Consider the following 27,003-nt stretch of genomic DNA (forward strand, 5'->3'; position numbering starts at 1 on the left):
CACTCTGCTTCTCCGCCCCTGCGCTCCCTTCCCGCGAATCAGCTGTTTGTGCGGGAAGCCGGGGGGTGCTAAGAAGCAAGCGGTGGCTTCGCGCTCAGGCCCAGGGAGGCGGAGCGGAGGTGAGCTGGGGTGGCGGGGCACAAGGAGGGCCGCCCGCACCACAGCAAGTAACCTGGGGGTCGGGGGGACACATTCAGGGGAACCGCTCCCTGCCCCAGCTCACCTCCGCCTCCCTGGGCCTGAGCGCGAAGCTGCTGCTTGCTTCTCAGCCCTCCCCAGCTTCCCACGCGAACAACTGATTTGGGAAGCGGGCGGGGAGAAGCAGAGCGGGGTGGTGTGTTCAGGGGAGGAGGCGGAGCGGAGGGGAGCTGGGGCCGGGCAGGGAGCTGCCAGGGACAACCAGTTCTAAAAGGGCTTCTAAATTTAACAACCGGTTCCAGCTCACCACTGCCTGGAACATAACAGCTCAGGGGCGCTGTAAATGTGGAGGCTTTCCTGACCTCTATCCACTGGAAATACTAGCGTGGAGCACTGGAGAGGATTGTCTTTCCCAGTAAGAGGGTCACTAGCGTAGACATGTTTCAAACGTTCCTGTAGTACTTTCCGTTAGCTCCCTAAGGGCCAAATCCTCCGTCCAGTGAAGTCAATGGGAGATTTCATTTTCCCAATCCAGACCCTAGAGTGTCCATTCACAGGAGACGGGAGTGGGTGAACGCCTGCTGGTTTGCTTGGAGGTTTGGATCGTACCGTGTGTGCACCACTGACATTAATCTTGTCCCAGAATCCCATTCCTCCCAGCTTCTCTCTAGGCCCCAGGGACCATTGCTGTTTTCAGGGAGCCATTGAACTAGTCCTGTGCCGGGCAGGCGTTCTGCCAGCCTTGGGGAGGGTGGTCTTGTTGAGATTTGGCTGGATACAAAACCCTCCCTGATTTCGGGTCTGTTCAGGGTCTAAGTGAACTTTGTGCACAGCCCCAGTTACAGTAAGCTGAGCCCTTCCACAATCGAGATTCCCTGAATCGATGGATTCAAATCCTGTCCGGTTTGAGTTGTCCTTCCTTCTGTCTAAGGGAAATATATTGAGTATTGAATATCTTTTGGATTTGATCTTGGAAACAGAGCTCCTCTCTGCTCAGCTTGGACTGGGACCAGATTTACAGAAAAGTGTGTGCAATTGCACACCTGATTTGCATACTAATTTAGTGCAACCACATGTACAGTTGTAGTAAGATTTGTCTAGAGCCCTGCAAATCCATGGATATCTGCTGTGTATCCAGGGATGTGGATGCGGTTGTATTGTTTACCATCTTTGTGGATCGCGGATTGGATGCGGATCCAAATATTTGTATCCGCGCATGGCTCTAGCAGTGCGGGTGCAGATGCGGATACATATAAAAGATGGAATGCGGCTCGCGGGTTGGATACAAGTTGCCATCCTCTACCCTGGAGGTGATGGCAGAATTAAAACTGCTACGACAGCAGAAGCTTAGTGTTGTTCATGGGTTTTCTGTGTATTAAAATTTAGCAACAGTTGTATAAAAAACCAATGTACGTTTGGAATCATTGGTGTATTGACAAGTTCCTGCATTCATTAGAGATGGCCTGAATCAGAGGACTGGTTCTGATTACTCCCAAACTTTGGAACCGAAACCCAAGACTAGATGCAAATTTTGCAGTTGGTCCTTTTTCAAAAATGGCTGAATCGAGCCCCTGTGCTTTGGGGTACTCAGTTCTGCATCTCTATTTTGTGTGTGGGAAAGCTATCCACTACTCATTGTTGATATTTTTAAACGATTGCCCCTTTTTCTGGAGTTTATTTTTCTGTTTCAACAACCCTGTGCTGTCTGGTAGAGAAAACCAAGAAATTCAGAGAGAGATTATTTTGAAGCTGTAAATTGTTTAAATATCAGATGCTCAGGACTGTTACTCTGCAGATTATATAATTAAATGATGAGCTAGCTGAAGGACAATTAACTTTCAGGCCCATGGCTCTGGCCTGGGTTCTCAGATCCCCCATTTGGGAGCCCAAATGCTCATTCATAGGCTGCTGTTTGCCAGCAGCTGCCACACAGGTGCCTCTCCGAGACCACAGGTTTTACCTATAGTTAGAATAATTAAAAGTGCTGTAACTGTGTGTTCGCTATTGGCAAATGTTAACTTCCTAATGGCGACTACTGTGAATGTTTAAGGCCTCTGCTCAGGCAGGCCCTTAAGTCTGTGGCTAATCCCATCCCTATTCAGCAGAGCATTTATGGATTTTAAATTTGATGACACAAGTAGCCCCATTGATTGTTTCACGCTGAAGCACGTGCTTATGTGATTTTGCGGAATTGGGGCCTAGAAGCAGCTATATTAGATGAGGAGTTGGGCAGCCAATTTAGACTTCAGAGTTGAGATTTTTCAAAGCAGTCTCAGGGGTTTAAACGAACATCCTCCTACAAAAAAAATTGACCATGATTAGTTCACTGGCTTGCTAATACCACTGCCAATCACAGTGACTAATATTGTCTCGTCGTTTCTGTGTACTCCCTGTCTGTCTGTCTGTCTATCCATCCATCTGTGGTCTCTTGTTTTGTACTTAGATTTGTGGGAGAGGGATCATCTTTTTGTTCTGTGTTTGTTCAGTGCCTTACACAAGGGGGTCTATGACTAGGGTTCCTAACTGCTGTAGTGATAAAATAACAATGGCATGATTGATGGACAATGTGTATCTTAATTCCCCTAGATGTCTTTGAATACATGAATCAAGCCTTGTTGCGTGAAGTCTTAAATATTTGCATTTTTTTAAAAAGAAATTCCTGTCTACATTTGCAGCTTTCTTGATCTCTGACACATCGCCTCTTGATCTTGCCTTGCAATCCACACCATAGCAGGCTCGTTTGTTGCCAACTCTCACAATTTTAGCCCAGGCTTCATAACGTTTGGTGTTTTTTATCTTGAAATCCCAACATCTGGAGTTGGATGCTCTCCACTTTTTTAAAGTACATTTCTAGCCCTCGTAGTTGTGGAGAAAAGCTTGGAAATTTGAACCAGAAAGGCTGAAAAGCCCCAAATGCAGCACTTAATTTGTACCAGGGCTTGCCAGGACTGAGTCCTGGCACCTCTAGGCGTGGCAGTTCGTAGCCCTGGCACCTCTGGGCTTGCTGCATCAGTTATGAATGTAAACAAATTGCTTGAGCCCTGGCACCTCTTTCATTACAAATTAAGCACTGCCCAATGTATTATTTTGTTTGTCTTAAAAATAATGAGATTTTTTTTTTTTAAATCTCATGATGGGAGGGAGAAGGGCGCTGACTCCTGGGTTCTGAACACTTGAGATTGACAATACAGACTGTTCATCCTAGAATGTCGTCTTCTGCATATGCTTAGACTAAACGCACATATCAGACAACTGGACTGAGCCTGCTGTGTTTTTACCAGGCACTGCAGTTAAACTGCCTTCTTATTCTTTCTTTTTGGAAAGTACTTACAATTCTTCTCCCAGCTTCTCACATCCCTTAATGCTAGAGCCTGTCTAATGGAGCCCCAGGGACCCCACCAATCCATAGCACATAAAAATCACATTTACTATCTGTAGAAATGCTCTGGTTTTGGAGGCAAAACCGTGTTTTCCTTCAGCCCTGTCGTCTGTGCTCTGGCATTAGTGCTGGAGGCAGAGCATTTCATTAAAGATTTATGTAAAGCAGGGGCTGCGCTCTGAGGCAGGAAGTGAAAGTTGTGGCTTCAGCATGCTAATGCAAAGTGGAGCTAAAGGGTTTTGTTCAACATGCATAATGCAGTGCAGGTTGGCACAGCCCAAGGTTTCATCTGGGAGAATGAAGCTTACGCCGCCCTTTTCCGTGGCACATAACTGCTGAATTCATTCACATGTCATCTTACAAGACCTGAGAATACGGTGACAACAAACTACTATCCTCGCAAATATGAAGACTCCGTGATAGCCCAGCCATACTAAAGAGGAACTCTGTATAGCATAGTAATGCACACAGTGTTGGCTTTGGGTCCTGGGATTAGAGTTACCTGTCTAGAGCAGAGTGTGATACTGTCAAGAGTCAGTGCTCTAACTGTGGGAAAACAAAAGGGATAGTTTTGCTCCTCTACGTATCCGTTCAGCTCTTATTCCTTTTTCAACCAGCATCAGTGAGAAGTGAACATCAAATCCAGCCACCTATGTCTCCTAGTTTGAAGCCTGCCACCACTCCTGAAACCATTACAATGAACAATGTTAGGAATATTATCTTTTTCTGTCTCTGTTTTCTCTCTGGTGCTTTTTATAGAAGGCTTCTGGTTTGGGAATCCATGTAGCTACATATCAACTGTGGAAACACGTAAATCCCTGAATGTGGGCTGAGAACATGGAAATTAATGGAAATTAACATACAGCATTTGAGACCAGTGGAGGCTTTGGTCCAATGAGGAAGCTGGAGGGAAGAACTGACCTGTAAACATGCACTCACATACTTTTTCAGAAGAGTGTGTTTGCTGTTCATGACGGAGAATGCCCATGAAAGGTGTTGGCAGAAAGCAAGACAGACAACACAACTGGTAAACCACATACAATGTCACAGCAGGTGACAAGGAACTGTTTCCTGTATGAATGTAAATATATAAATTGTATATTATTTAAACTAGTTAGTAAAACTAATTTGGTATAGTGCTTGAACCTGAAAGAGGATAAGATTTGAATATTGATTAACTGAGATAATGGTTGTTATTTACTCTCTGTTATATACCGGTTCTTCCTACTGGATAGATTTCAGAGTAGCAGCCGTGTTAGTCTGTATCCGCAAAAAGAACTTGTGGCACCTTAGAGACTAACAAATTTATTAGAGCATGAGCTTTCGTGGGCTACAGCCCACTTCTTCAGATGCATAGAATGGAACATATAGTAAGAAGATATATATGTATATATCTTCTCTATATACATACAGAGCTGTATCTGTACGAGTTCATTCTATGCATCTGATGAAGTGGGCTGTAGCCCACGAAAGCTTATGCTCTAATAAATTTGTTAGTCTCTAAGGTGCCACAAGTACTCCTGTTCTTTCTACTGGATAGTCAGAGTTGTTGAACTTTGTGCCATAGCCCATATAGTTCTAACAGTCAATGGAGATTCTCCTTCAGACACAGTGGTAGGGTCGGCCTGTGCTTTTGGAGTAGGAGGTTCTGAATTCTATCACTGCTCTTGCATGAAGTTCCTGCAACCATGAAGTAAAAGCAATGGGACACCCATGAAGTCCTAGTTGGCGATGCACTTATTGCCATTTGAATTTACCTATTCTAGCTAGATTCTGTCTGGCTCCATTGGAACCATTCATGGAGAACCAAAATAACATGGAAACCTGGTTGGGATAACGCTCTCTGCCCAGCTGCAGCACTCCACCAGGCACTATAGCGTGAAGTGCTACATTACACATGTATAATAAGGAAACCTTGAAACACTCTGTGCACACACCGTGGCTGTAGGGAGCTAATTGAATCACAGAGGAGTGAGCATGATAGAGGTCAAGTGATAAAGTGAGCAGCAAGCCAAAGGGTCATAACCTCAAGCAGTCCATTAGTCTGAAATGTCATGTTTTATGAGAGTGAAGGAAAACAGTTAGCAGTTTATCTGTATCAGTTTGAATCTGCCTTGAAAAAAAACCCTAATCATATTGTTTGTGGTAGAAGCCCAGAATCTCATGACCTTATTTGTCTTGCTCTCTTCACTTTCAACTGTGAATTAATGGAGCAGACTATGACTATCATAATCTAGGATTTGCAAATATCTCTTAGCAGAGCACACATTGGCAAAGTCAAAACCTGTATCCCTTTAACTTCCTGAAACTGCCAGTCAGTTTTTAAAGAGCATCTACCTGGAGGAACAGGTGACTTAGCTGACTTCTTGCTCTGTCCCTTCTGGAGGCACTGTGAAAGCCAAGATGATGACTTATTCAGGAGACAGTGCTGAGGAACTTTGGATATAGGCTCAGGTACAAAGCAGGGGAAGGCCATTTTGATGCTATTATCAAAGCCACAGAAAAGAGATCTTGACAAGAATAGAATCCTAAGAGAAAAAATTCTCTTTAGTCACACACTGTTTTTCTAACCCATGGCCTAAGATACAGAAAAATCTAAATCTGTCTCTACATAGTGATAAAGAAAAATGCTCTTCACCCAATTGCCTTTGGTAGAAAATGTGGTGTAGGAAGGCTAAGAACTGCTAGGTCTTGTCTTTACCTCTTCAGTGATGAATGCAGGCAACAATCAGCTTCTAGCTGTTTATAGTGACGCTATATAACAGGCACTGTAAACCACTGATAGATGCTACAAACAATCCAGGGTCCAACACTAACAATATGGCAGTGATAAGTTGGTACTTTCAGCGGCGTCAGAGGACAAGGGATACTAGAGATAAATCTCCCAGGTATGGCTCCAAATTGGCCTGAGCCAGAAAGCCACACTTTATCAAGCTTATTTATGATGCTGCATTGAGGCAATGAGACCGAGAAATGTTTGAGTACTTTCCACGCAAGTCAGCACAATTTAATCCCCACTTGCGTTGGGTTAATGCCAGAGGATTTCTTATTAAAATAAAGTAAAACACTGTGGGTAACACACATTTTCCCTTAGACAATTAACAGTTAATTAAAGTAAAATAAAAATCATATTATTCTAGTTCATTCCCATAGGTCCCAGCAGATTTTACATTCCCAGATATTTTTACACTAGGTACAATGCTAACGTAGACTTTTTAACCATTCATAGACCGAAGGCCAAATTCAGAGGTGAGTTTGAGGGAGGCAAAGCTGAATCCAAAAACATCAGAGGACTTGTAAGAAAAAGCTAGAGTTTATAGCAATAGTCTAAGGAAGTTCCTCTAGCTTTTCATTCTGTATTGTGATCTTGGGCCTGATCCATAGGCCGTTGCAATGGACTCTTTCAGATAACTGCAATGGACTGTGGATTGTTCCCTGACAGAATATCTGTGCCTGTGGAGTGAGGAGGAAGGCCTTAAGAAAAATGAATACTGTAGTGTAACCATGTCATAGCATGAGCTGGCCCTTTAAGACCTTAGGGGGCTCAGCTGCACCTGTAACAGATCTAGCTTGCCTCCCCAGGTGGAGGTAATGAATGATGTCATTTGACAAAGGGTCTGGTGACTCGCAGCAGGGACTGCTGGGAGAGGAAAGAGCATACCTGAGAGAGACTCCCGAGAGGGATTCCAGGGTGTGGAGCCCTAGGAACTGGTGCTCCATAAAGAGTGGGAGGCCATCCAGAAAGGTTGGCAATTTAGTAAGAAGTCCTGGGAAAGAGAGTGAGGTTTTGGCTATGGGAGCAGACAGCCCAACTCTTTAGGGGCCTCAGGTCCAGTCATCCATAGAAGAGGGTGGGTTTGGGTTCCCCTATACCCCCACTTAGTGAGGTGAAGTAGTGCAACCCCCTGATATTAAGGGGACAAGTGGGAACTGACCAGAGCCCTGAAGGGCTAGAGAGGAGCCCAGGAGAAGAGTGGAAATGTGTGGGTGTGACATAGACCCTTGGGAAGGAAGGACTCCGCCTGGTGAGACGGGGGTGGAAGATTTGTTTGTATGTACTTCTGGATGCTGGCACCCTGGGAGGGGTTGGACTTCAGTAATTTAGCCATAGAGCCACGTTACCTCAGCAACCTGATTGCACTGAAGACTCAGAGAACCAAAGTGTATGAGGGAAAACTGAGGCAGCAGCAGCTCTGGTGGCAGACTGGGTAGGTGGTGCTGCTACACACCAGACTTCTATCTTAAGGAAAGCCACCTTGAGAGGAAGAGACCAATATGTAACCAATCTTTGCTTGTGTGGCATGGAGTGGATTATGGAACCTGGATTCTGAGTCTAGTTGTGTTTTTGCCTTAGTGGGGCTTATTTCTGTTTAATTACTGAACTTTATGATGTCAACATCATAACTTTTTGGCTGGTTAGTTGCTCTGTCTGCTTGACCAGTGTTAGTGTCAGGTTAAGCTAGAGATCTAAGGACAGCTTGCTTGATCTCCACCAATTCTTCCAATGTCTCACTCCTAATGGTAATTTATTGTCTTAATAGAGCAACTGTCTTTCTATTTTCATCCAGAGACACGTGAAGATGGTCACACATTGAAAAGAGAGCAGACTGTTGAATTAAAACCTAGAGCACGATTTACAACTACTTTGAAAACTTCCGGTGGGTCTCATGTGTTACAATGGTGGTCAGATGCATCTCTGGGTTAAATTTTGCTCTGTTACACCAGTCAATACAAAGTAATTCCAGTAAATTCAGTGGAGTTATTTCAGATTAACACCAAGCAAATTCTGACCATCTATGTCATTAACAGATACTCTAAAATTGGTAAATTGGAGATATTATGATAGGTACTTTGAGAAATGCAAATAGTAATAAGCATCTGTAGTATTTTGGTGACTGGAGACAATACCCCCATTCATAATTATGGAGATGGTGAGAGAGAGAAAGCGTTTCTAGAAATAGTTCTGAAAAATCGGTTCTGTTCATACATGCACATCACTATATATGGCTAGTTAGGCTTATTTAGTAAAGGTTTATCAAGCTGTCTGAAGTACTATAATTTTCCTTTAAGAGGAATGGAAAGCCCTCCAATATTGTAATAGGATGAACTTCAAGAAGATAAAGAAAAAATAACTTTGAAATAAAATCCCAGAAGTTACGTAGGGGGCTCTCACAGTGAAATACTTTTGCCTACTGATTTCAATATTCTCAACAAACAAGTTCATCCGCAGGTGATTATCTGCCCCAGGTGTACATAAGGCAATTAAGGAAAAGCTCAGTCTATAAAGTAAGAATTTTACTTTGTTGGTTTCACTGCAGTTACATTTATCCCCTCTAATGCCTGTTTGCCCTACATTGTAGCTTGTCAGTGGGAGAGATGTGAATAATCCTGTTAAACAATGGAGCTTCAGAAGAACATATTGTTCTGATGAAAGGCTTCCCAAGTCATTGTAATGGTTTTAAACATAAAGCACGTTACTAACAATGTTAACTGACTAAAATATAGGCACCACAAGAAATTCAGGTCTGTGGATTCCAATTGCTATTAGAAATGAGGGCTTTGATGCCTAACTCTGGTCTTGATTATGGGGGCAAGGTGGTTCAAGCTGTTATTAATGGACTTACGAAACTTTTAGTTCAAAGCTGCGAGGTCAAATCTAGCTTCGGCCTGGGTTTCCAGAAACCAAAGGCAGTGTCTTTGACAGCTGTTCAGTCACCTGTGTGAAATTAGTTTGTGGTGTCTCTCTAGTTCCTAGTGAATAGGCATCTTCCTCACAAAACCAACCACTACCCACACTAACTGCCTGGTGGATCGGAGTCTGGAATCCTCCCTCCTTGAGAGGTGGTGCTTCCAGGGCAGGTGTTGAGGGCCACTGACCGATGCTCCATATTACCTCCCAGAGTGAGAGGAAGCCACAACAGCCATGTTGCACCTGTTTGTGTGGCTAAACTTAGGGCTTCGGTATCCTGGGCTGTGAACTGGGCACCTGTCATGAATATGACATTCACTTTTTAATCATAAAAGGCAGGGGCACAACGGTAGTGAGGAACATAAATAATGAGCAAACTAATTGCTGGTGTACCCAGCACAATTCAGTAGAGATTGATTAAGTTACACCCATCCTTGATGGAGGAACAAGCTTTCAGACATTTGGGATTTGGTGCTGCTGCCCTACCCCTTGCATTGTCATTCACACCTGCATATGCTAAGTGCTTAGGAGGGACACCCTTTTTGCTTCTTTTGAGGAGCACATAATGGAAAGATGATATGAGGCAGGCGGGGGGAAGCATAGTTCATATTGTTCAGCATTTCCTGCTAGGAAAGCATCCTGTATATAAAGTACTGTGTAGGTATATAAAGAACCCCTGTAATGAACTGTCACTGTCTGTCTAACAAGAGAAAGAGTATCCAGTTTCTTAGTTTTTAAAATAATGGAAGAAAATATTATTTCTAATGAGGATTTTTACATATTCTCCTATCAAGCTGCATAATTCTTGTTAACGTTAATGGATTTAAGCATGCACATCAAGAGGAGAATGGACACCTCCTGTGATTTTCTCTATGTACATCATTGTTACGCTGTTGTGACAGATCTCTAGAATAGCTGAGGGGCGCCATGTTAATTAACCAGGTATTAGAACTGCTATAGCCACGTTTTATAGAACAGATCTGATCCTTTGGAGCTGTTAAGGTCTAGCATGAAAACACTCTGCTTAGCAAAGAGTCTCGAGGCACTGCCCAATAGGCTGGAATGGTTCAGTTGTATCATTACAAACATAACATTACTATGAGGTCAAATGTAAGTGTAAGTTCACAACCACACAATAAATAGCAAGGTATTATGATACATAGCTGCACAATCACACTATAGCACCCCTTTATTGTGAATAGGAACTTGGGGCACATCTTCAGTGCAATTAAAAAACCATGGTGCTGAGTCTCAGAGCCTGGCTCAATTGACTCAAGCTTGTGGGGCTGGGGCTGTGGGGCTAAAAATAGCAGTGGAGATGTTTGGGCTTAGGCTGGAGCCCAGGCTCTGAGACCCACAGCCCCTTGTGGGCCCAACCTGAGCCCAGATGCCTACACTACAGTTTTATAGCCCCACAGCCTGAGCCAGCTGACATGGCCGTGCAGCGGATCTTTTATGGCAGGGTAGACCTACCTCTAGAGAACTCTATTTTCAGGAAGTGCTTGAGGAGAGAGCTCAGTATAGGTGGAGGAAGGAATGAAGCCTGACCTTTGCACTGTCTTTGTTCTCATTATCTGTGTGCTCAGACACAGAACACCATGGCTCTATCGGATCTGCACTCAGTGATCCACATATTGTAGAGGCCAGGGTTTTGATTGACAGGTACAGCATGTGCTGAAAACATTACTTTTGTGCATAAACTGGATGACCGTGCTTGATCCAGAGCCCAATGAATATTCCCATTGACTTCAGTGGGCTTTGGATCAGGGCCTGTAAGGGAGAAGCCTTAGTACTAGAGTACAATCAAGACAAAAGCAAAACATTAAAACTATTCTTCTTTAGGATTAAGACACATAATCAGCCTTAAAATGAGAAAGATGCTGTCTTCTTGCTTGGGCCCTGCATCCATGAACCATAGGATGGCATAACATATAGTTTGTATCAGATATCTGGAAATGGTAATATCTACGTGATGACATGCAAAACTCTGTCATAAATTTATCATGAACCTTTGAACCACAGCTCCCCTGCATTCTGCCTACTAATCCATCTCTGCAGGGACCTCTTTAATGTTACAAACCAATGAGCAAATTTCAAGTTCCCAACATTCTTTTAACAACAGCTTTTCAGAGAAATGTTCCTATCCTGCTGTCACGGAGTCACCGGCAATGCTCTGAAACTACTCCATATGAAGCCAGTAAGGACTCTGGGGGAGCCTCCTCTCTGTGAGCAGACTGTCTCCAGGGCAAGAAGCTTACACAGCTTCGACCTTCCTGGGTCTGACCTCGGAGCATTCAGCATCCCCTTCTCACACCATGCACTTCCCACAGCAAGTCCGCACAAGCGGGGCTCCTGGGGAAGCCAGGGGCCCCTGCACCCCAATTCAGGAGTCAGATGTGACTCTCAGCCAGCCAGTAAAAGAGAAGCTTTATTAGACAACAGGAACATGGTCTAAAACAGAGCTTGTAGGTACAGAGAGCAGGACCCCGCAGTCAGGTCCATCTTTGGGGGCAGGGAGGCCAGAGTCCCATCCGGGCCTCCCTCCATTTCCTCAGCCAGCTCCAAACTGCCACTCTCTCGCCCCTCCTCTCGCCTTTGTCTCTTTCCTGGGCTAGGAGGCCACCTGATCTCTTTGTGGTCCAACACCTTCAGTTGGCACCTTTGCAGAGGAGGGGCCCAGGCCATCAGTTGCCAGGAGACAGGGTGTCGGCCATTCTCTGTGCAGACAGCATCACACTGGTTCTCTGGGACTCTGCGACAATCACACACCCTTATCCCACCACCTAGATACTTAAGAACTGCATAGGGGAAACTGAGGCACCCACACAGTATTCAGAGAAAACATTAAGAACATTCCCACTTCGTCACACCTGTTTATGACAAAACCGGCATCATAACCCATCTTGTGTATTGTTCCTTTCTGTCCCCTGCTCTCAAACATAGATTTCTTAAGTATTTTACTACTCCTGCCCTTGAAAAAGTGCCTCCTTCAGGAGCTAATGGTAAATCTACCTCCATGTGGAAATATAGTTGGGTAATAGGCATGGGGTGTTGCAGAAACATGAGCCAGTTTGCATAAAAATCTGAAGAGGAGCCATTTTTAAGACTTCTTGGCCCAGATAGTGTGATTGTGGCCTTCTGATTATTCTAAGTTATGCCAAGGGGCTGGACTGGTATACAGCCAGCTCAGGTTCTTTTCTAAAAGATCACAGCACATTGGACAATGTACTGTATCCTGGTGATTTTTGTCCAAATACATTCTACAACTATCTTCTAGTACAAGTGATAAACTAAAGCTAGATATTATTGCTCATGATTAGCATATGCCGTAGCAAAATCTCAGCAAACCTACTTGGAAACTGTGTTGCTCTTGTGAAGTGATGATATAACATGGTCTTTTTATATTCTGCGTAAATACAGGGAAAGGAGATAGAAGGGAGCTGTGTGTTGCTCTGTACCATCCCCTGGCCAATGCAGAATTGAACTCTCTTTGGTTTTGTGTAGGTTGTTATATTATTCTCATCACCATAGTATCTGAGTGCCTTCCAGTAGTGCGTTTAGCAGTATGCCTAACATCTGTCATGTGTCTGTTCTCTCACGCTGTTCCCAGCGTAGTGTGTGTTTTGGACTTTTTGTGGTTATACACGCACATTTCTGTGTGTTTGGTAGAAAAGGCAAGGTCAAAGAAATGGACCTTGCATCCACAGTGGAATGTGGTGGGATTTGTGATGGCACCTTAATTACCTGTCCCCAAGAAAGTGCTGTCTCCTGCACAGGGAACTTTTTACCTTAACGGTAGAAAGTTCCAGTGTGCCAGAGGAGCAAAGTTGTGGACCATGGTTTTCATCCCGGAGCTTTAGGCAATCTTCTAGATACCCTGAGTCCAGTCATTGAGCAACTTGGACAGAAGCACCAAAACCTTGATTCTATGGGAAGCCAGTGTAGACAGAGGAGGACAAGTCCCATGTGCTCATGGTAGTCGGTGTTGCTGAGGAGACATGCTGCAGGGCTCTGCACCAGTTGGAGTTTCTGAAGCGGTGAATGTTTTGTGCCCAGGTATATTGCGTTGCTGTAGTCCAAAGGACAAAGGAGACAAAGGAGTGAATAACTGAGGCTCGATTGTCATTTGCCAGGACGGGACAGAGTCTTAGCCAGCTAGACATTGTAGAAAGTGTTACGCTTGCAGTTGCTGCTATGTAAGAGCTCAGCATCCAGGAGCACTCCTGAACTAAGACTGAGTTGACCGATTGTGGATGTGCAACTTGAACCAAAGGGGATTGCAATGTGACTGCAAACTTTTCACCTCTGTCTTGCTTGGATTCATCTTCAGCCAGCTATTCTTCAGCCAAGCACTGGGCCAACTTGGTAGTGGTATGGCCAGAGGTGGGGAAGGATAGGTAGAGCTGTGTATCGTCTGCATATTGCTGATACTTGAGTCTGTGTCGTCTGACCAGTTCATCGAGTGGCTGCATGAAGATATGAATAGGACTGGAGACCTACAAGGAAATTGATCCTTGTAGGACTCCACAGGTGAGGGTGTGGAAGTGAAGGTGAAGTTTCCCATCACTAGTCACCGAGTGCATCCCTCCAGGATTGAGTCACACCACTGTAATGCATTTTTCTTACCTAGAGCAGTGTGTATGGTGGATATATATTTTTTTGGTTCACTGGCAATGGAGAAAAGTAGAAAAAAATACTGGTTTCAGGTCAGACAAAATGTTTCAATTTGATTTTGGGTACTTTTCAAATGTTTTTTTAAAAAATAAAATGAAAGGAAATTTCTAAATGTAGTTTCAACCTGAAAAAAACAAAATGTTTCATTTTGAAAATGTCAGAATGAAGCATTTTTACTTTATTAGGATTTTTTCAACTGAAACAATTTTGCTGAAATGGACACAAATTAACGAAATGGTTTGGTAAACCTGAATGTGTATTTTTCACCACAAATGTTTCAGGTGAAAAATTTAATCTGGCTCTACCCTGGACCTTTGCCACCCCCCTTAGGCGAGACAGCCATATCTTATTGTTCCCAGCGTCAGATGCTGCGGAGAGGTCCAGAAAGATGAGAATAGATGTCTGCCCTCGATCCACTGACAACGGGAGATCATTCATCCGTGCCTCTAAAGTGGTTTCAGTTGCATGTCCTGGCCTGAATCCAGGGTATGCTGAGTCTAGGATAGTAGCTTCAATTGGATGAGCTGCACTGTGTTCTCTAGTCAGCCCAATCCCAATACGATTTTTTCTAGTGTTTAATCCAGTCCAGGTTTAAAAGACTGAAGTAATGGGGATTAGGACTATGTCAAATAATGACTCTGGTCTACATGTATTTAAAATGTCAATGTAATCTGACATTATAACAGTCTCTGCAGACTTGCATTGACACTATTTTGACATTATAATGTGGTCTCTACACCCTTGCATTGATATTGTAATTCAACATTGCCAAGTGATCCCCATGGATTTGCATTAATTTTGTCATGGGGAGAATGTTCTGATGTGTTAAGACCCATTTAAACAAATGGAGAATTGGCATCTTTAAAGGAGTTTGTGCACTAGTTATTTCTCATTCTCTGTAGTTCTCTTTCAAACACATGCATTTCAAGACCGTTTCCCCAATTATCAGGAGATAATTAACTCTAGGGACCAGCTTGCAAAACTGTATTTAAAAATTAAATTGTGTTTCACTATGACTTCACAGAACCTCCTCTGAGCATAAACTATTAAATAAGTAACAACAATAAAGTTCACCCCTGGTACATTAAAATTTGGGCTTAAGTGGTTAGAAATAAATGGGGCTACATGCTTGTCATGGTAAATTTTGAGGGATCTCTTTTAAAATTCATATTTAAAGATGTGTTTTCAGGCGGTATATCATACCAGGTTTCAAATGGAAGAACCAGTGCTGTCCTTTGGATGAAGGATTGATAGTCCAGCGACTTTAAAAAAAAAGAAAAAGGAAAAGTTGTGGCTGCATAGCAGCGAAATCTCACAATGGAAGAGTCGCCACGCAGTGCCTCTCCACGACTCTGATTTCCCCTGTCTGCTTTTCTTGTTCTGGACTGATGGCGATTGCCAGTGCAATTAAAATCATTGCTGTGATTGGTTTCACCAGTCTTCTCCTGGGTGCTAAGACCTAAAGTGGTTTTAAAACATTTTTTTTTTTGGCCTCTGAGAGACTGAAGGTTTCTCTTTATTGTGTCACCATTCTCTTAGGAGTAAGAGATTCCTTGTCCCCTTTGACAGTCATGTAGCACTAGAAATAAACGAGCTACGTAATGAACTGCAGTATCTTGGGGTTTATAATGAAAAACCGCGTTTCCCATTGGGGTAGGACCGGAAGAGCCAAGTTAACCTCAACAGTAATGTGACTCCCAGTGTGTCTATCATTCTATTAAACATTGTTTTAATGTATAGGGCCTGATTCTGCCATCATTTTCTCATGTTGAACAGTACTTTACTCTGTGAGTCATCTCATTCACTTCATTGTAATTACTCAAGGAGTAAACTGCCTGGCCTGAGTAAGGACACACAGTTGGCTCATAATGAATCATCACATTAGACCCAGTTAGTGAAGGAGTCATCAGAATCAGACAAGCGACTGTAAAATGGGCTCCTTATTACTGCATCTGTCTTCTCCTCTTTGTGCTTAGGTTACTGTAGGGAGGAAACTAAATCCTACTCCTACAGCAGTGCAGAGCCAATGTAGCTATGGAAGAACAAGATGTATTTTAATCAGTCTCATGAATCATTTAAAATAAAAAATGGCCAGCTCAGATTTGGCTGCTTAATCCTTATTGTTGCTGATGTGTTTGATGTCTGAAGTAGAAAGCTGAATGCCATGTTATGCTCTGTGAGGCTGGGCTTGTGATGCTGACCCTTCGGAAAACCTTAGTTTTGACTCCTGCGCAAAACAAATGAAACACAGAAGTCACTGAGGGAGAACAAGCATGCCACGCCATGATGTCATTTTCATAGCATCACTCTTCAGCAAATACCATACTTGTGCAAGAGGCGGGGTCTTGAATACAAAGGTTTCTTTAGAATTCTTAAAAGCTTGCTGGCTGGAAGGAGGCCAACTCTAAGGTGTTAGTGAAATGTAGATAGTGAAACTACTCATCCACTAAGACTCCTGCCTTAACTTGCTTGCAAATGAAAAGTGCAATTGAACTGGAGAAAGTGAAAATTATCCAAGAGTCTCAGGTGTGAAAGAGAGAAAAGTTCAGATTTCTGAAAATATGGAAATATGACAGTACATCACAAACATTGCATTATCTAGTATAGTATTGGAACCAAGCGCTCCTCAGTGTTTTTGTAGAAGGTGGTCATTGAATGATGACTGAGCAAGTTCCAAGAGAGCCTTTTGATTCGAGCCTTTCATGGTTTGCCATTCACCCCTGGAGTGGAATGAAGAGCCATTGTAACATAAAAAGGAACATTTAAAAAGTGGAGGATTTGGTCGATGAATCTCCACTCAGAAATGACTCGGCTTCTGAAGTCCAGTTTGCTGTGTAGGTCTCCACACTACTGGTAGATTGGACCATGTATAAGGGAGAGATTTTTTTTCCCCAGCCAATTAATTATGCAGTATATTTGTGGGTATTCAGTATATTGAAGTAAAAAATTGTAATGTGCAGAAATGAGTTATGTCATTTTTATAATAGCGATACAATTCTAAAATTTCCCACCAGAGTGGGAAAAGTACATGACATTGATCATTAGTATTGTCAGAGATGCCAGGTTTAGATAATTTACAGTAGCTGAATGTCTTATTGCCTCCCCATTTCTTGTTATGGTGAAGGTGAAAGATTCCATGGAGCTTGTCAAAACAGTATGAGATCATCTTGGTATCTTGGCCGGTTCTCATTTTCAGTGGGACAGATGATGACAGTCATATTTTACATTTTAAGTGTTAATCCCAAAGTTCTTTGTAAACAAGAATGACTACTGAATGGCAGCCACCCTTTGAGGTGGGAAACGGCAGCTGTTTAATAGAATCATAGAATCATAGAATATCAGGGTTGGAAGGGACCCCAGAAGGTCATCTAGTCCAACCCCCTGCTCAAAGCAGGACCAATTCCCAGTTAAATCATCCCAGCCAGGGCTTTGTCAAGCCTGACCTTAAAAACCTCTAAGGAAGGAGATTCTACCACCTCCCTAGGTAACGCATTCCAGTGTTTCACCACCCTCTTAGTGAAAAAGTTTTTCCTAATATCCAATCTAAACCTCCCCCACTGCAACTTGAGACCATTACTCCTCGTTCTGTCATCTGCTACCATTGAGAACAGTCTAGAGCCATCCTCTTTGGAACCCCCTTTTGCCTATAGTCTATGGCAACATTGTAAAACCACTTAGGACAGGAAGAGAAGAAGAAATCTATATCAAAATGAATCAATCGGTGGGGGGGGTCAATGCTGGAATCTGGCCAAGGCACTGGGACTGACACCTCTGCTCTTGCAAAAATTGCTGTGGGATCTTTAATAATCATAAATTGGGTGAAAATCTGGCCCTATTGAAATGAATGGAAGTTTTGCAATTGGCTTCAGTGGAACCAGGATTTTCCCTTTGGTTTATGTCTCATTCAGATAGACAGAACTTCCAGCAGCACAGTGTTCATTACTTCCAGGAAGGAAATGGGTTAAGTACTGACTCCAGAGAAGGAGTGTCACCGTGAAACACCAACATGGCTTCCTGAGTTTTCCTAGAAGGTCTCCCATCCAAGCACTGACTGGAACTGGCTGACCCTGCACAGTTCCGAGATCTGATGAGATCACTATTTAAGATGATATGGCTGCAGGCCTATCCAACAAGGCTGTGGATGAGATTTTGATGTCTAAAACCAAATTCCAGTCCACCTTCTTATTCCCATAACATACAATGGCAGCATTTCTCCCGGGCAGCTTCAGTTTCTTTCTGTTAAACGTTTAAAATCTTCCCAACTCTACCATGCTGCATGAAAATATGAGTATTCAACATTCTCTGATATTCAGAGTGGGGATTCCCATCTGTGTAGTCCCTTAGAGGAGTGGAAGAACAGGTCGTTTCTCTGAGTCTCAGGAGACTCTGCAGAATACAGAAAAAAACAGCTATAGGAAGTGATTTCACAGCACAAGCTGCCCCAAATAGATATATTGGTGTTATTTAGTAGTTGGTTGCCAAGTTAAATGTTAGGAAGATTGGTTTTACATTTGAACAAATTCTCAGCTTTACAGAGAACCATATTTACAAAGGCTGCACTTTGCTGTCAGACCTCCCACTGAATTCTCTTGATATGCAAACAAGTTGTAATAGATATACTATGGTTATGCCCTATAAGCTGATATCTCTGGAGAGCTGTTGATTATCCTGTCATTACCTTTCACTTTCTTTTTCTTTCCTTCTCCTCCTCTCCATGGAGAGAGCAAGTATTCTTTTCTCAGGGGTTTCAGGATGGTTAGCACACTAGTTCCCTTTTAAACATGGTCCCTTGATAATTGAGTGTCATAAAGGAAATATCATCACTATTTATTTAAAAAATATAGCTGATGCTTTGAAAAGAAGTCTTGGAATTTAAAAGAATGTATGAGAAGCATCCCAGATCTTCAAGTGCCCTGCCAAAGACTAGAACAAACTAGAACCAAACCCAAAATATAATGGCATTGCTCTTCAATGTAGGAAAATTCATTGCTGAGGGAGCAATGCCAGTTTTCACTAGCTGAGGATCTGATCTTTTGTTGGCATACTTTATAGAGATGAAGGGTGACATTTTCAAAAGTGCCTGTCCTAGTTTCAAAAGTGACTTGGACACTTAAAAGCGTAAGTCCCATTGACTTTCAATAGGACTTAGGCTCATAAGTTCCTACAGGCATTCTATGTGGTGCTTTAGTCTGCACCAGAGGGGTGTAAATTTTATTCCGCATTAGTGTGTCATGCATTAATTGGTCTGTGTGGACCCTGCTGGTGCACACTAAAAATTCTATAGTGTGCATTCATGTAGTGTGTTTGAAACAGGACTACATTAACACTCACTAGGAAACTTTTAATGCATGCCAGCAGGTTCCACGTGGGCCAATTAGTGCGAAACACACCAGCACAGACTAAAATTTACACCCCTTCTAGTCCAAGTTCCCCCTAAACTGTGTGGCCGTGCAGCAGGCTATCAAGGGTTGTGCAGCTGGGGAGAGGCGCCTCTCCCCTGCCCCAGCCCTGGACCTGCCGCAGCCAGTGAGAGGCACCTCTTCCCCAGCCCCATCCCCAGCCTTGGAGCTGAGTTAGGGACTTCTGAAAATTTTACCCAAAGGTTTTAATGAATTTTCCAAACAAATCTCTTTATTATATTTGCTTTAGACCATGAATATTTAGCCTTTATTACATCAGTAGTTTCAGTAACCTCTTTTCTTCACAGTGATAGTATTTATTCTTAATCAGATTCTCAGGCTGCACCAAGGGGTCAGTTTATTTGCCATGGTGACAATTAGATTTTTAAAGCTGAAATCTACCAAACTAGGTTCATAAAATTCATGCTTGCGACCCATCACTACAATATAAGAGGACTTTCCAACTAAGCATTAAGCCAAGTGATTGACATTTGTCCAGAGTTGTTCCTTCTCCAGTTCTCTCCCAGGGGCAAAATTAAAGAGTCTTTTGCACGTGGACTAGTAAGGACCACTCATACAACTCTCGTTAACATTTCTGTTGTAAGAGTTCACCAATCTCTGTATGTCAATGTTAAATACCTCCAAAATAGGCTCTGGGGTCTATCCTTCCCTCCTTGCATATGCATAACTCCTACGTATTACATTGGAAATATACCATATACCTCATAGCCATTGGCTTAAATTGAAAGCAAGTCAGTGAGGGCAGTAATTTGTGCACATTGTTCATTGTCCTTTATTTGAAGCAGGAGACTGGCTCATTTCTTAGAATGCTGTTCAATTTTAAATGATCGTTTGACATAACACGGCTGCTACTCTGAAATTCGACCAAATAAATGTTTCTAGGCACGTCATGTGACTCAGCCTCTGGCATTAGTGCTTTTGCAAGAATGTAGTGATTCCCGGACCAAATTTTCAAGAGCAGCTTCTAATTTGCAAGTATTTTACATATTAGAGAGCCAGATTCTGATACCCTCACTTTCATTGCATAGATAGTCACATTGATTTCAGTCAAAAATGCCTGTGGAGTAAGGTGCTGTTCAACAAGAGTAAGATTGTCTGTGTGTGTGTACACCAGGCTAATTTGTGCATGTGACCCACACATCTAATTACCTGATTTGCATGCACAGATGCAGAAATCCAAGTTTTTGCAAGTACGTACTATCTGAAAATTCAGGTGCTTGAAATGCTGTAGGTACCAACATTTTGTGGGAAGGCCTTAGATTCCTGGTTCTGCAAATACTACAAATATTTACTGACATGCATCATCTTCAGGTGTGCAAGCATTTCCATTGAAGTGAACTACTCACAGGCTTAAAATTAAGCGTGTGTGCACACTGCCGGACTGGCGTGTCAACAGGCTGAGGTTCATACTCTACAATTTTGAGTGTAGTTGTTTTAACTATGAGGTAATAACTTTGCTGTTCATTCGAGTTTCATATCAAGCTCTTTTAGGCCCCAGGCAAAATTTGCTACTAAGGTAGTATCAAGAAGTAATGCTTGTTGGTGGTTTTTTTTGTTTGTTTGTTTTAAATCAGTTGTGCAAGAAATAACTCAAATGAACAATGCAGCATTTCATGTAGGTCCTATATATAAACTGAGCTTTGCACTTATGCTATATTTTTGGATGTATTGCGATATCTGAGATTGGAGGATTAATAATTTGTTCTTTATGAACATACACACACCAATCCCTATGAACTAATCAAGCCATTTCTCCTATAGAATGTGAAGGAGGAAAAAGAAAGTGAGAGATTATTTGTATTTTTAAATAATTGGCATTTACTCAGATATTACGGTGAAGGAGACTGTGTTAGTACTGTATCTGGGTAGATAAATCAATTGCTGGAATGGTCAGTTAAAAAAACACTACAGTGTTTTCTGGATCACATTTCCTAGTATGATCTATAGAATTTTGGAGCCATACATGACTTGACAGTGTCATTTAAAGAGCACTTCAAAAGAGAATCGAATTAATGTGGATTAGGTGGGAAAAATCTTTGCAGTATGCTCATGCAGTCTGATCCTCTGGAAATTGGCTTTGTAAACCACATCTTGACGGCTGAAGAGTTAGGCGGTCAGCAGTTACAGTTCAAGATTTAATTCATCCTGTGCCTATCTAGGGCCAAATTCATCCCTGATTTTAATGCCACTGAAGTCAGTGGAGTTATACCAATGAGGGATTTGTCCCCTTATTTTTGAACTCAGTTCCTCCTATCACTTCGCTTTCACGAGGCTCACGGGATTTCATCTAAAAGGGCTGGTGCTGGTCAGATTACAAAGATTTTGATTTTTATATGGATATCAAGAATATCCAGAATTCTCTGTCATACCTGAAAAGAAAAGGAGTACTTGTGGCACCTTAGAGACTAACCAATTTATTTGAGCATAAGCTTTCGTGAGCTACAGCTCACTTCATCGGATGAAATAGGCAGTTTCCACAGTATGCATCGGATGAAGTGAGCTGTAGCTCACGAAAGCTTATGCTCAAATAAATTGGTTAGTCTCTAAGGTGCCACAAGTACTCCTTTTCTTTTTGTGAATACAGACTAACATGGCTGTTACTCTGAAATCTATCATACCTGATGACGATAAACATTTTGGAAGGATTATTAAACCTCATGCTTCATAAGCAAGTCTCAAACTATTAGAGACCTGTGTGGGAGGCAGATTCATCTCTCATCTGCCTACTGTGGTGTTCTGACATCTTCCTTTGAAACATCTGGTACTGGCTCTGTCAGAGACAAGATACTGGCCTAGATGACCCACAGTTCTGATCCAGTCTGGCAATGCCTATGTTCCTAAGAGACCAAAGTTGCTAATAGCAAAGCCATAATTTCATGTAGATTGTGTCCTGATAATAAGCAAAGAACTGATACTGGCAGTCCCTTTTGAAGACAGACTTCTAGTGATGATCACGGAAAAGTGGCCCATCCAGTTTGTTTGCCCTAAAGACCAATTCTCTAACTGTCACTTTTTAAAAGTGAACTCCATGGGGACCACAAGCACCTACCACAAGCCAGCAGTCTAACCTGCATCAGCACTGGTGCAAAAACTCAGGGAGCCGGAGCAGACTTCCTCACTGCACCCTCATCCTGCTGCACCCAATGGGGAAAATCTGCCCCAAATGCAGATCTGAACATCCCCAACGCTCAAAGAAGTCAGGCTTATGTTGCTTTGACACTGGGCCCATTTCCAATGAGTCATAGATCCTTAATTATGGAGCTGCAGTAGAGAAAGGAGTCATTGTTTGGGGCTACAATTGAGACTTCCGGGAATGAGAGGAGGTTTATTATTCAGCTATAAACTTGCTGCATTATTTTAAATGCCAGCCAAGTCTCTTTGTATACTTAATCTAGCCTGTGAAAATAGAAGACTGCTTAGCTGACCGAAAGATCATTTAACTTGCATGGGCTGAGCATATTACAGAGTTAATACATTTAAACTCCAGGCTGGTTACCGACTATGTTGCTGCTTTATCATCTCTTGCTAGCTGTTCCTTAGAATAGCAATGGGTTAGCTAGCTCATTAAAAGCCTGCATTTCTACGCTGCTGGATGGAAGCATGCCATAATAACAGGTGGCTGCACTGAGAACAGGTGCAGATGGTGCTCTGGAAGGGTATGTAAGACCAGAAGCTTGAGAGCGAGTTTTTGTTACAGACTATGCCTACATCCATATAGAAGAGGAACCTTCTCTCTGATTTGGAATGCTCTGGGGAATGAGAAGAGAAAATAAGTCCTTATCCTCGTTAACAGGGATCTGTATTTAAGGCCAAATTCTGTTCTTGGTTACACTGACACAGCACCTTTGGACTGTCACTCTTGCATTGGTGGAGGTCAGAATTTGGCCCTTAGGGTACGTCTACCCCGGGGATCAGCGGGAAGCGGCAGCCAGCACATCCCTTGGCCCACACCGTTTTGCAGCCCCCATTGGCCTGGAACAGTGAACCGCGGCCAGTGGGAGCTGCAATCGGCGGAACCTGTGGACGCAGCAGGTAAACAAACCGTCCTGGCCCGCTAGCGGATTTCCCTGATGGGCCACGTGCCAAAGGTTGCCGATCCCTGGTCTACTCTGTGATAAAAGACCCCCGGCACAGCTGAAGCTGGCCTGGATCAGCTGACTCAGGCTCATGTGGTTCAGACTGCACGTATATGAAATTGCAGTGTAGACGTTTGGGCTAAAGCTGGAGCCCAGGCTCTGCGTCCCTCTCCCGTCACGAGGTCCCAGAGCCCAGGATCCAGCCCAAGCCAGATTGTCAACACTGCAGTTTTATAGCCCCCCAGCCTGAGCCCCACAAACCCAAGTAAGCTGACTCGGGCCTGCTGCGGGTCTTTTGTTGCAGTGTAGACATGCCCAGTGTGTTCCTGGAGCTAGGGCCTTGGTTCCAGAGTCAGCATATTTGGGTTCTGTTCCACTGACTTGCTCATGTGAACTTGAGCAGGTCTCTTAGCCTCTCTGTTCTTCCATCTCTAAAATTTTTTGTAAAGCTCTTGGAGAGTCACAGATGAAAATCAATGATGAGTGCTAAATGCTATTGTTTATAGTATTTAATCTGCATCTGTACATACCAGGGCAGTGGGGACCGCTTATTTTCCAGGGACCATAAATCTAAGGGATGCATCGAACCCAGGGATTCTTAAAAAAATCAAAATCTGTAGGATTTCTGTGCTAATCAGGTAACTGCTCAGATATGAATTGCAATATGGTATACTTAACAATAGTGAAAAATTGACATAGATTCATAGATATTTAGGTCAGAAGGGACCATTATGATAATCTAGTCTGACCTCCTTCACAGCGCAGGCCACAGAATTTCACCCACCACTCCTGCAAAAAACCTCTCACCTATGTCTGTGCTATTGAAGTCCTCAAATCATGGTTTAAAGACTTCAAGGAGCAGAGAATCCTCCAGCAAGTGACCCGTGCCCCATGCTACAGAGGAAGGCGAAAACCCCCCAGGGCCTCTTCAATCTGCCCTGGAGGAAAATTCCTTCCCGACCCCAAATATGGCGATCAGCTGAACCCTGAGCATATGGGCAAGATTCATCAGCCAGATACTACAGAAAATTCTTTCCTGGGTAACTCAGATCCCACCCCATCTAATATCCCATCACAGGCCATGGGGCCTATTTACCATGAATATTTAATTACCAGACATACTGTACCTAGCCGTGCTGGTGCTGCTGTTCAGTGATTACTGATGTATGTGGGCTGTAGGATTTGGTTCTTCCTGGGGTAATTAGTTATAAATAATCTTTACAGTCAGTTATTTATGTACATATTTTGTGTGGGTCTGTGTGTGTATATATATATGTGTGTATATACACATATAATATATATGTGGGGGTGTGTGTGTGTATCTGTAATATGATTTATTGCTTTTTAAATCTCTCTGACAGACTCCAGAGACCAATTTACAAATGCATGTTAAGATTTTCGACTAGGAGACCGGTAACAGTAGGTGCTAATAAATGAAAGAACTGTGATTGAAGTGTTGTGACATGCAGCTTTCGGAGCAACCTGCTGCGTGATGACAGAATCTTCAAACCTAGCTGCAAGTAATCAGCAGGGACAGATACAGCTGTGCTTGTAATTATCTGTTGATATACAGCTTTCTTTTTTCCCCTCTGCATAAATAGTGGAATTGCTTTGCTTGGTGCGGAAGACTTTTATACTTGTTGGGGCCTGTTTATCTGAGCTGACGTGAGAGTGGACCTCGCACTGCGTTTCTGTTTCATTTATGGGTTTTCAGCTGTAATTCTGTAAGCATCAAGTGGAGCTGGCCTTCTTTCAGACGGAAAGAGAGGCATCTGCACGGCTACAAGGCTGACAGCATTGTAGCATCAAGGGGCCTGATTCTGATTTCAGCCAAAGCACTGTTATACCAGTGTGACTTTCCATTGATTTCAGTAAAGTTACCCCCCGATTTCCATTGGTGTAACTGAGACTAGGGGCCAGAGGGTATGTCGAAAGCTTGAATCCAGCTAGCACAGAGCAGTGTGGGCTTCAGCGCAGGCTAGCAAGCCAAGTATGTAGTCGGGGCCCATGCTGGACACCTGCCCCACCACCACCGCGCCGAAGCCTGTGCTGCACTGTCTGAAGTGCTGCTTTACCTGCACTCGCTGGGTTCAAGCTAGCTCGGCTGGGCTAGCCCCATGTGCAGCTATTGTTGTGTAGACACATCCTGACTGTACACTGCTTGGAGGTGCAATTTCCACATTGTGGAGATTGCTGATTTGGTGGCTGCTCTGATTTGGTGCCATTTCATACTCCAGACAAGATGGAAGGCAGTAGAGAATCAGGCCCCAGTAGTCAAAGGAAAACACCAAGGTGTCAAAAGCAACCTAAACAAGAACAGAAGAAACTTACTGCAAAGGTCGAAACCAGGCTTTGAATGGAAGGGAGGAACTGGGGGGCCGGGAGGGACAGCTCCCACTATCAAAGTAATATCCATTTCAAAGAGAAAATCGGTTGTTAAATGATCACTTTTCTCGCTGGGGTCAGGGATATGTCCTCAGACGTGATCTGAAACATTTCTTTCATTTTTCAGAGTGGCAGCCGTGTTAGTCTGTATTTGCAAAAAGAAAAGGAGTACTTGTGGCACCTTAGAGACTAACCAATTTATTTGAGCATAAGCTTTCGTGAGCTACAGGGTGTTCTTAAGATTCGGAGCCACATTTTCAGTCTTTTGACTAGCTGTGGATTAAAAGTGCAGTAATGCAGACTCAGACTTCAAATGTTAAAATAATAATGCTAAAAGACACTGCCTTTAAAACAATCAGTAAATCAGTTTCTCTTATGTCTTTGTAATTCATTTTGACTCAGTAATAGTGGTTGCGGGGTATGTAATGGTGAAACGTAATCACAGAAGTTAATTCAATGGCTTCCTGTGTGTGACAGAAGCTGCAGAAGGTAGGTGCATCATATACATTTATTTAGTATATCAAAATTCTAAAGTTGGATTTCTTAATTTAAGAACAATTAGGAGAATGTTGCATGCCAAGCAGATATCATTGTACAAGTCCCAAAACAATTTTAATTTAGAGCTTTTAAATCATCATTAAAATCTCTTTAAATCTTTCTTAAAACCCCCTCTCTTCCATGATTCATATAACGGCCAGCCCAGATCGATATAACGTCACCAGCGTTCCTGTCCACATAAAGGAATCTAAGGGCATGTCTCCACTTAGAACAGCTGCACTTGTGTTGCTCTAGCGCTTCAGTGAAGACGCTACTACGCTGAGAGGAGAGCTCCTCCCATTAATCCACCTCTGCAAGAGGCAGTAGCTATGTCGACGGGAGAAGCTCTCTCACCAACACCGTGCTGTCTACACTGGGGGTTAGGCTGGCATAACTCTATCACTCAGGGGTGTGGGTGTAAGTTTATAGTGTAGATCTGGCCTAAGTGATCACCTTTCTCAGTGCAGTCTTTTCTAGCCCGCTGAAGTCAACCAAATGACTGCCATTCACTGCAGTGGTCTTTGGATCAGGTGTGTAGTTTGTAAATGCCTTGGACCAGGGACCAGGGTTTTGTGTTTTGTAGCGTTCTGAGTGCACTGTTAGTGCTTGCCGAATCATAAGTAAAAATTCTTCCATTTTTTCAAGGGCTCTCAAGTTTCTCCCATTTTTATGCTTTAATTTTCAATGTCCTTAAAACAAAACAAA

The 27,003-nt window shown here is 43.1% G+C and overlaps 1 protein-coding gene across 11 annotated transcripts in view; it reads left to right on the forward strand.

Moving 5' to 3' along the window:
• The window catches only part of RASGEF1C (RasGEF domain family member 1C), a 116,547-nt gene that overhangs the window by 24,000 nt on the left and 65,544 nt on the right, over positions 1 to 27,003 (forward strand). The gene's annotated exons all lie outside the window — the stretch shown is intronic.

The sequence above is a fragment of the Lepidochelys kempii genome, chromosome 8, assembly GCF_965140285.1.
Source record: "Lepidochelys kempii isolate rLepKem1 chromosome 8, rLepKem1.hap1, whole genome shotgun sequence".
Classification (NCBI taxonomy): domain Eukaryota; kingdom Metazoa; phylum Chordata; order Testudines; family Cheloniidae; genus Lepidochelys; species Lepidochelys kempii.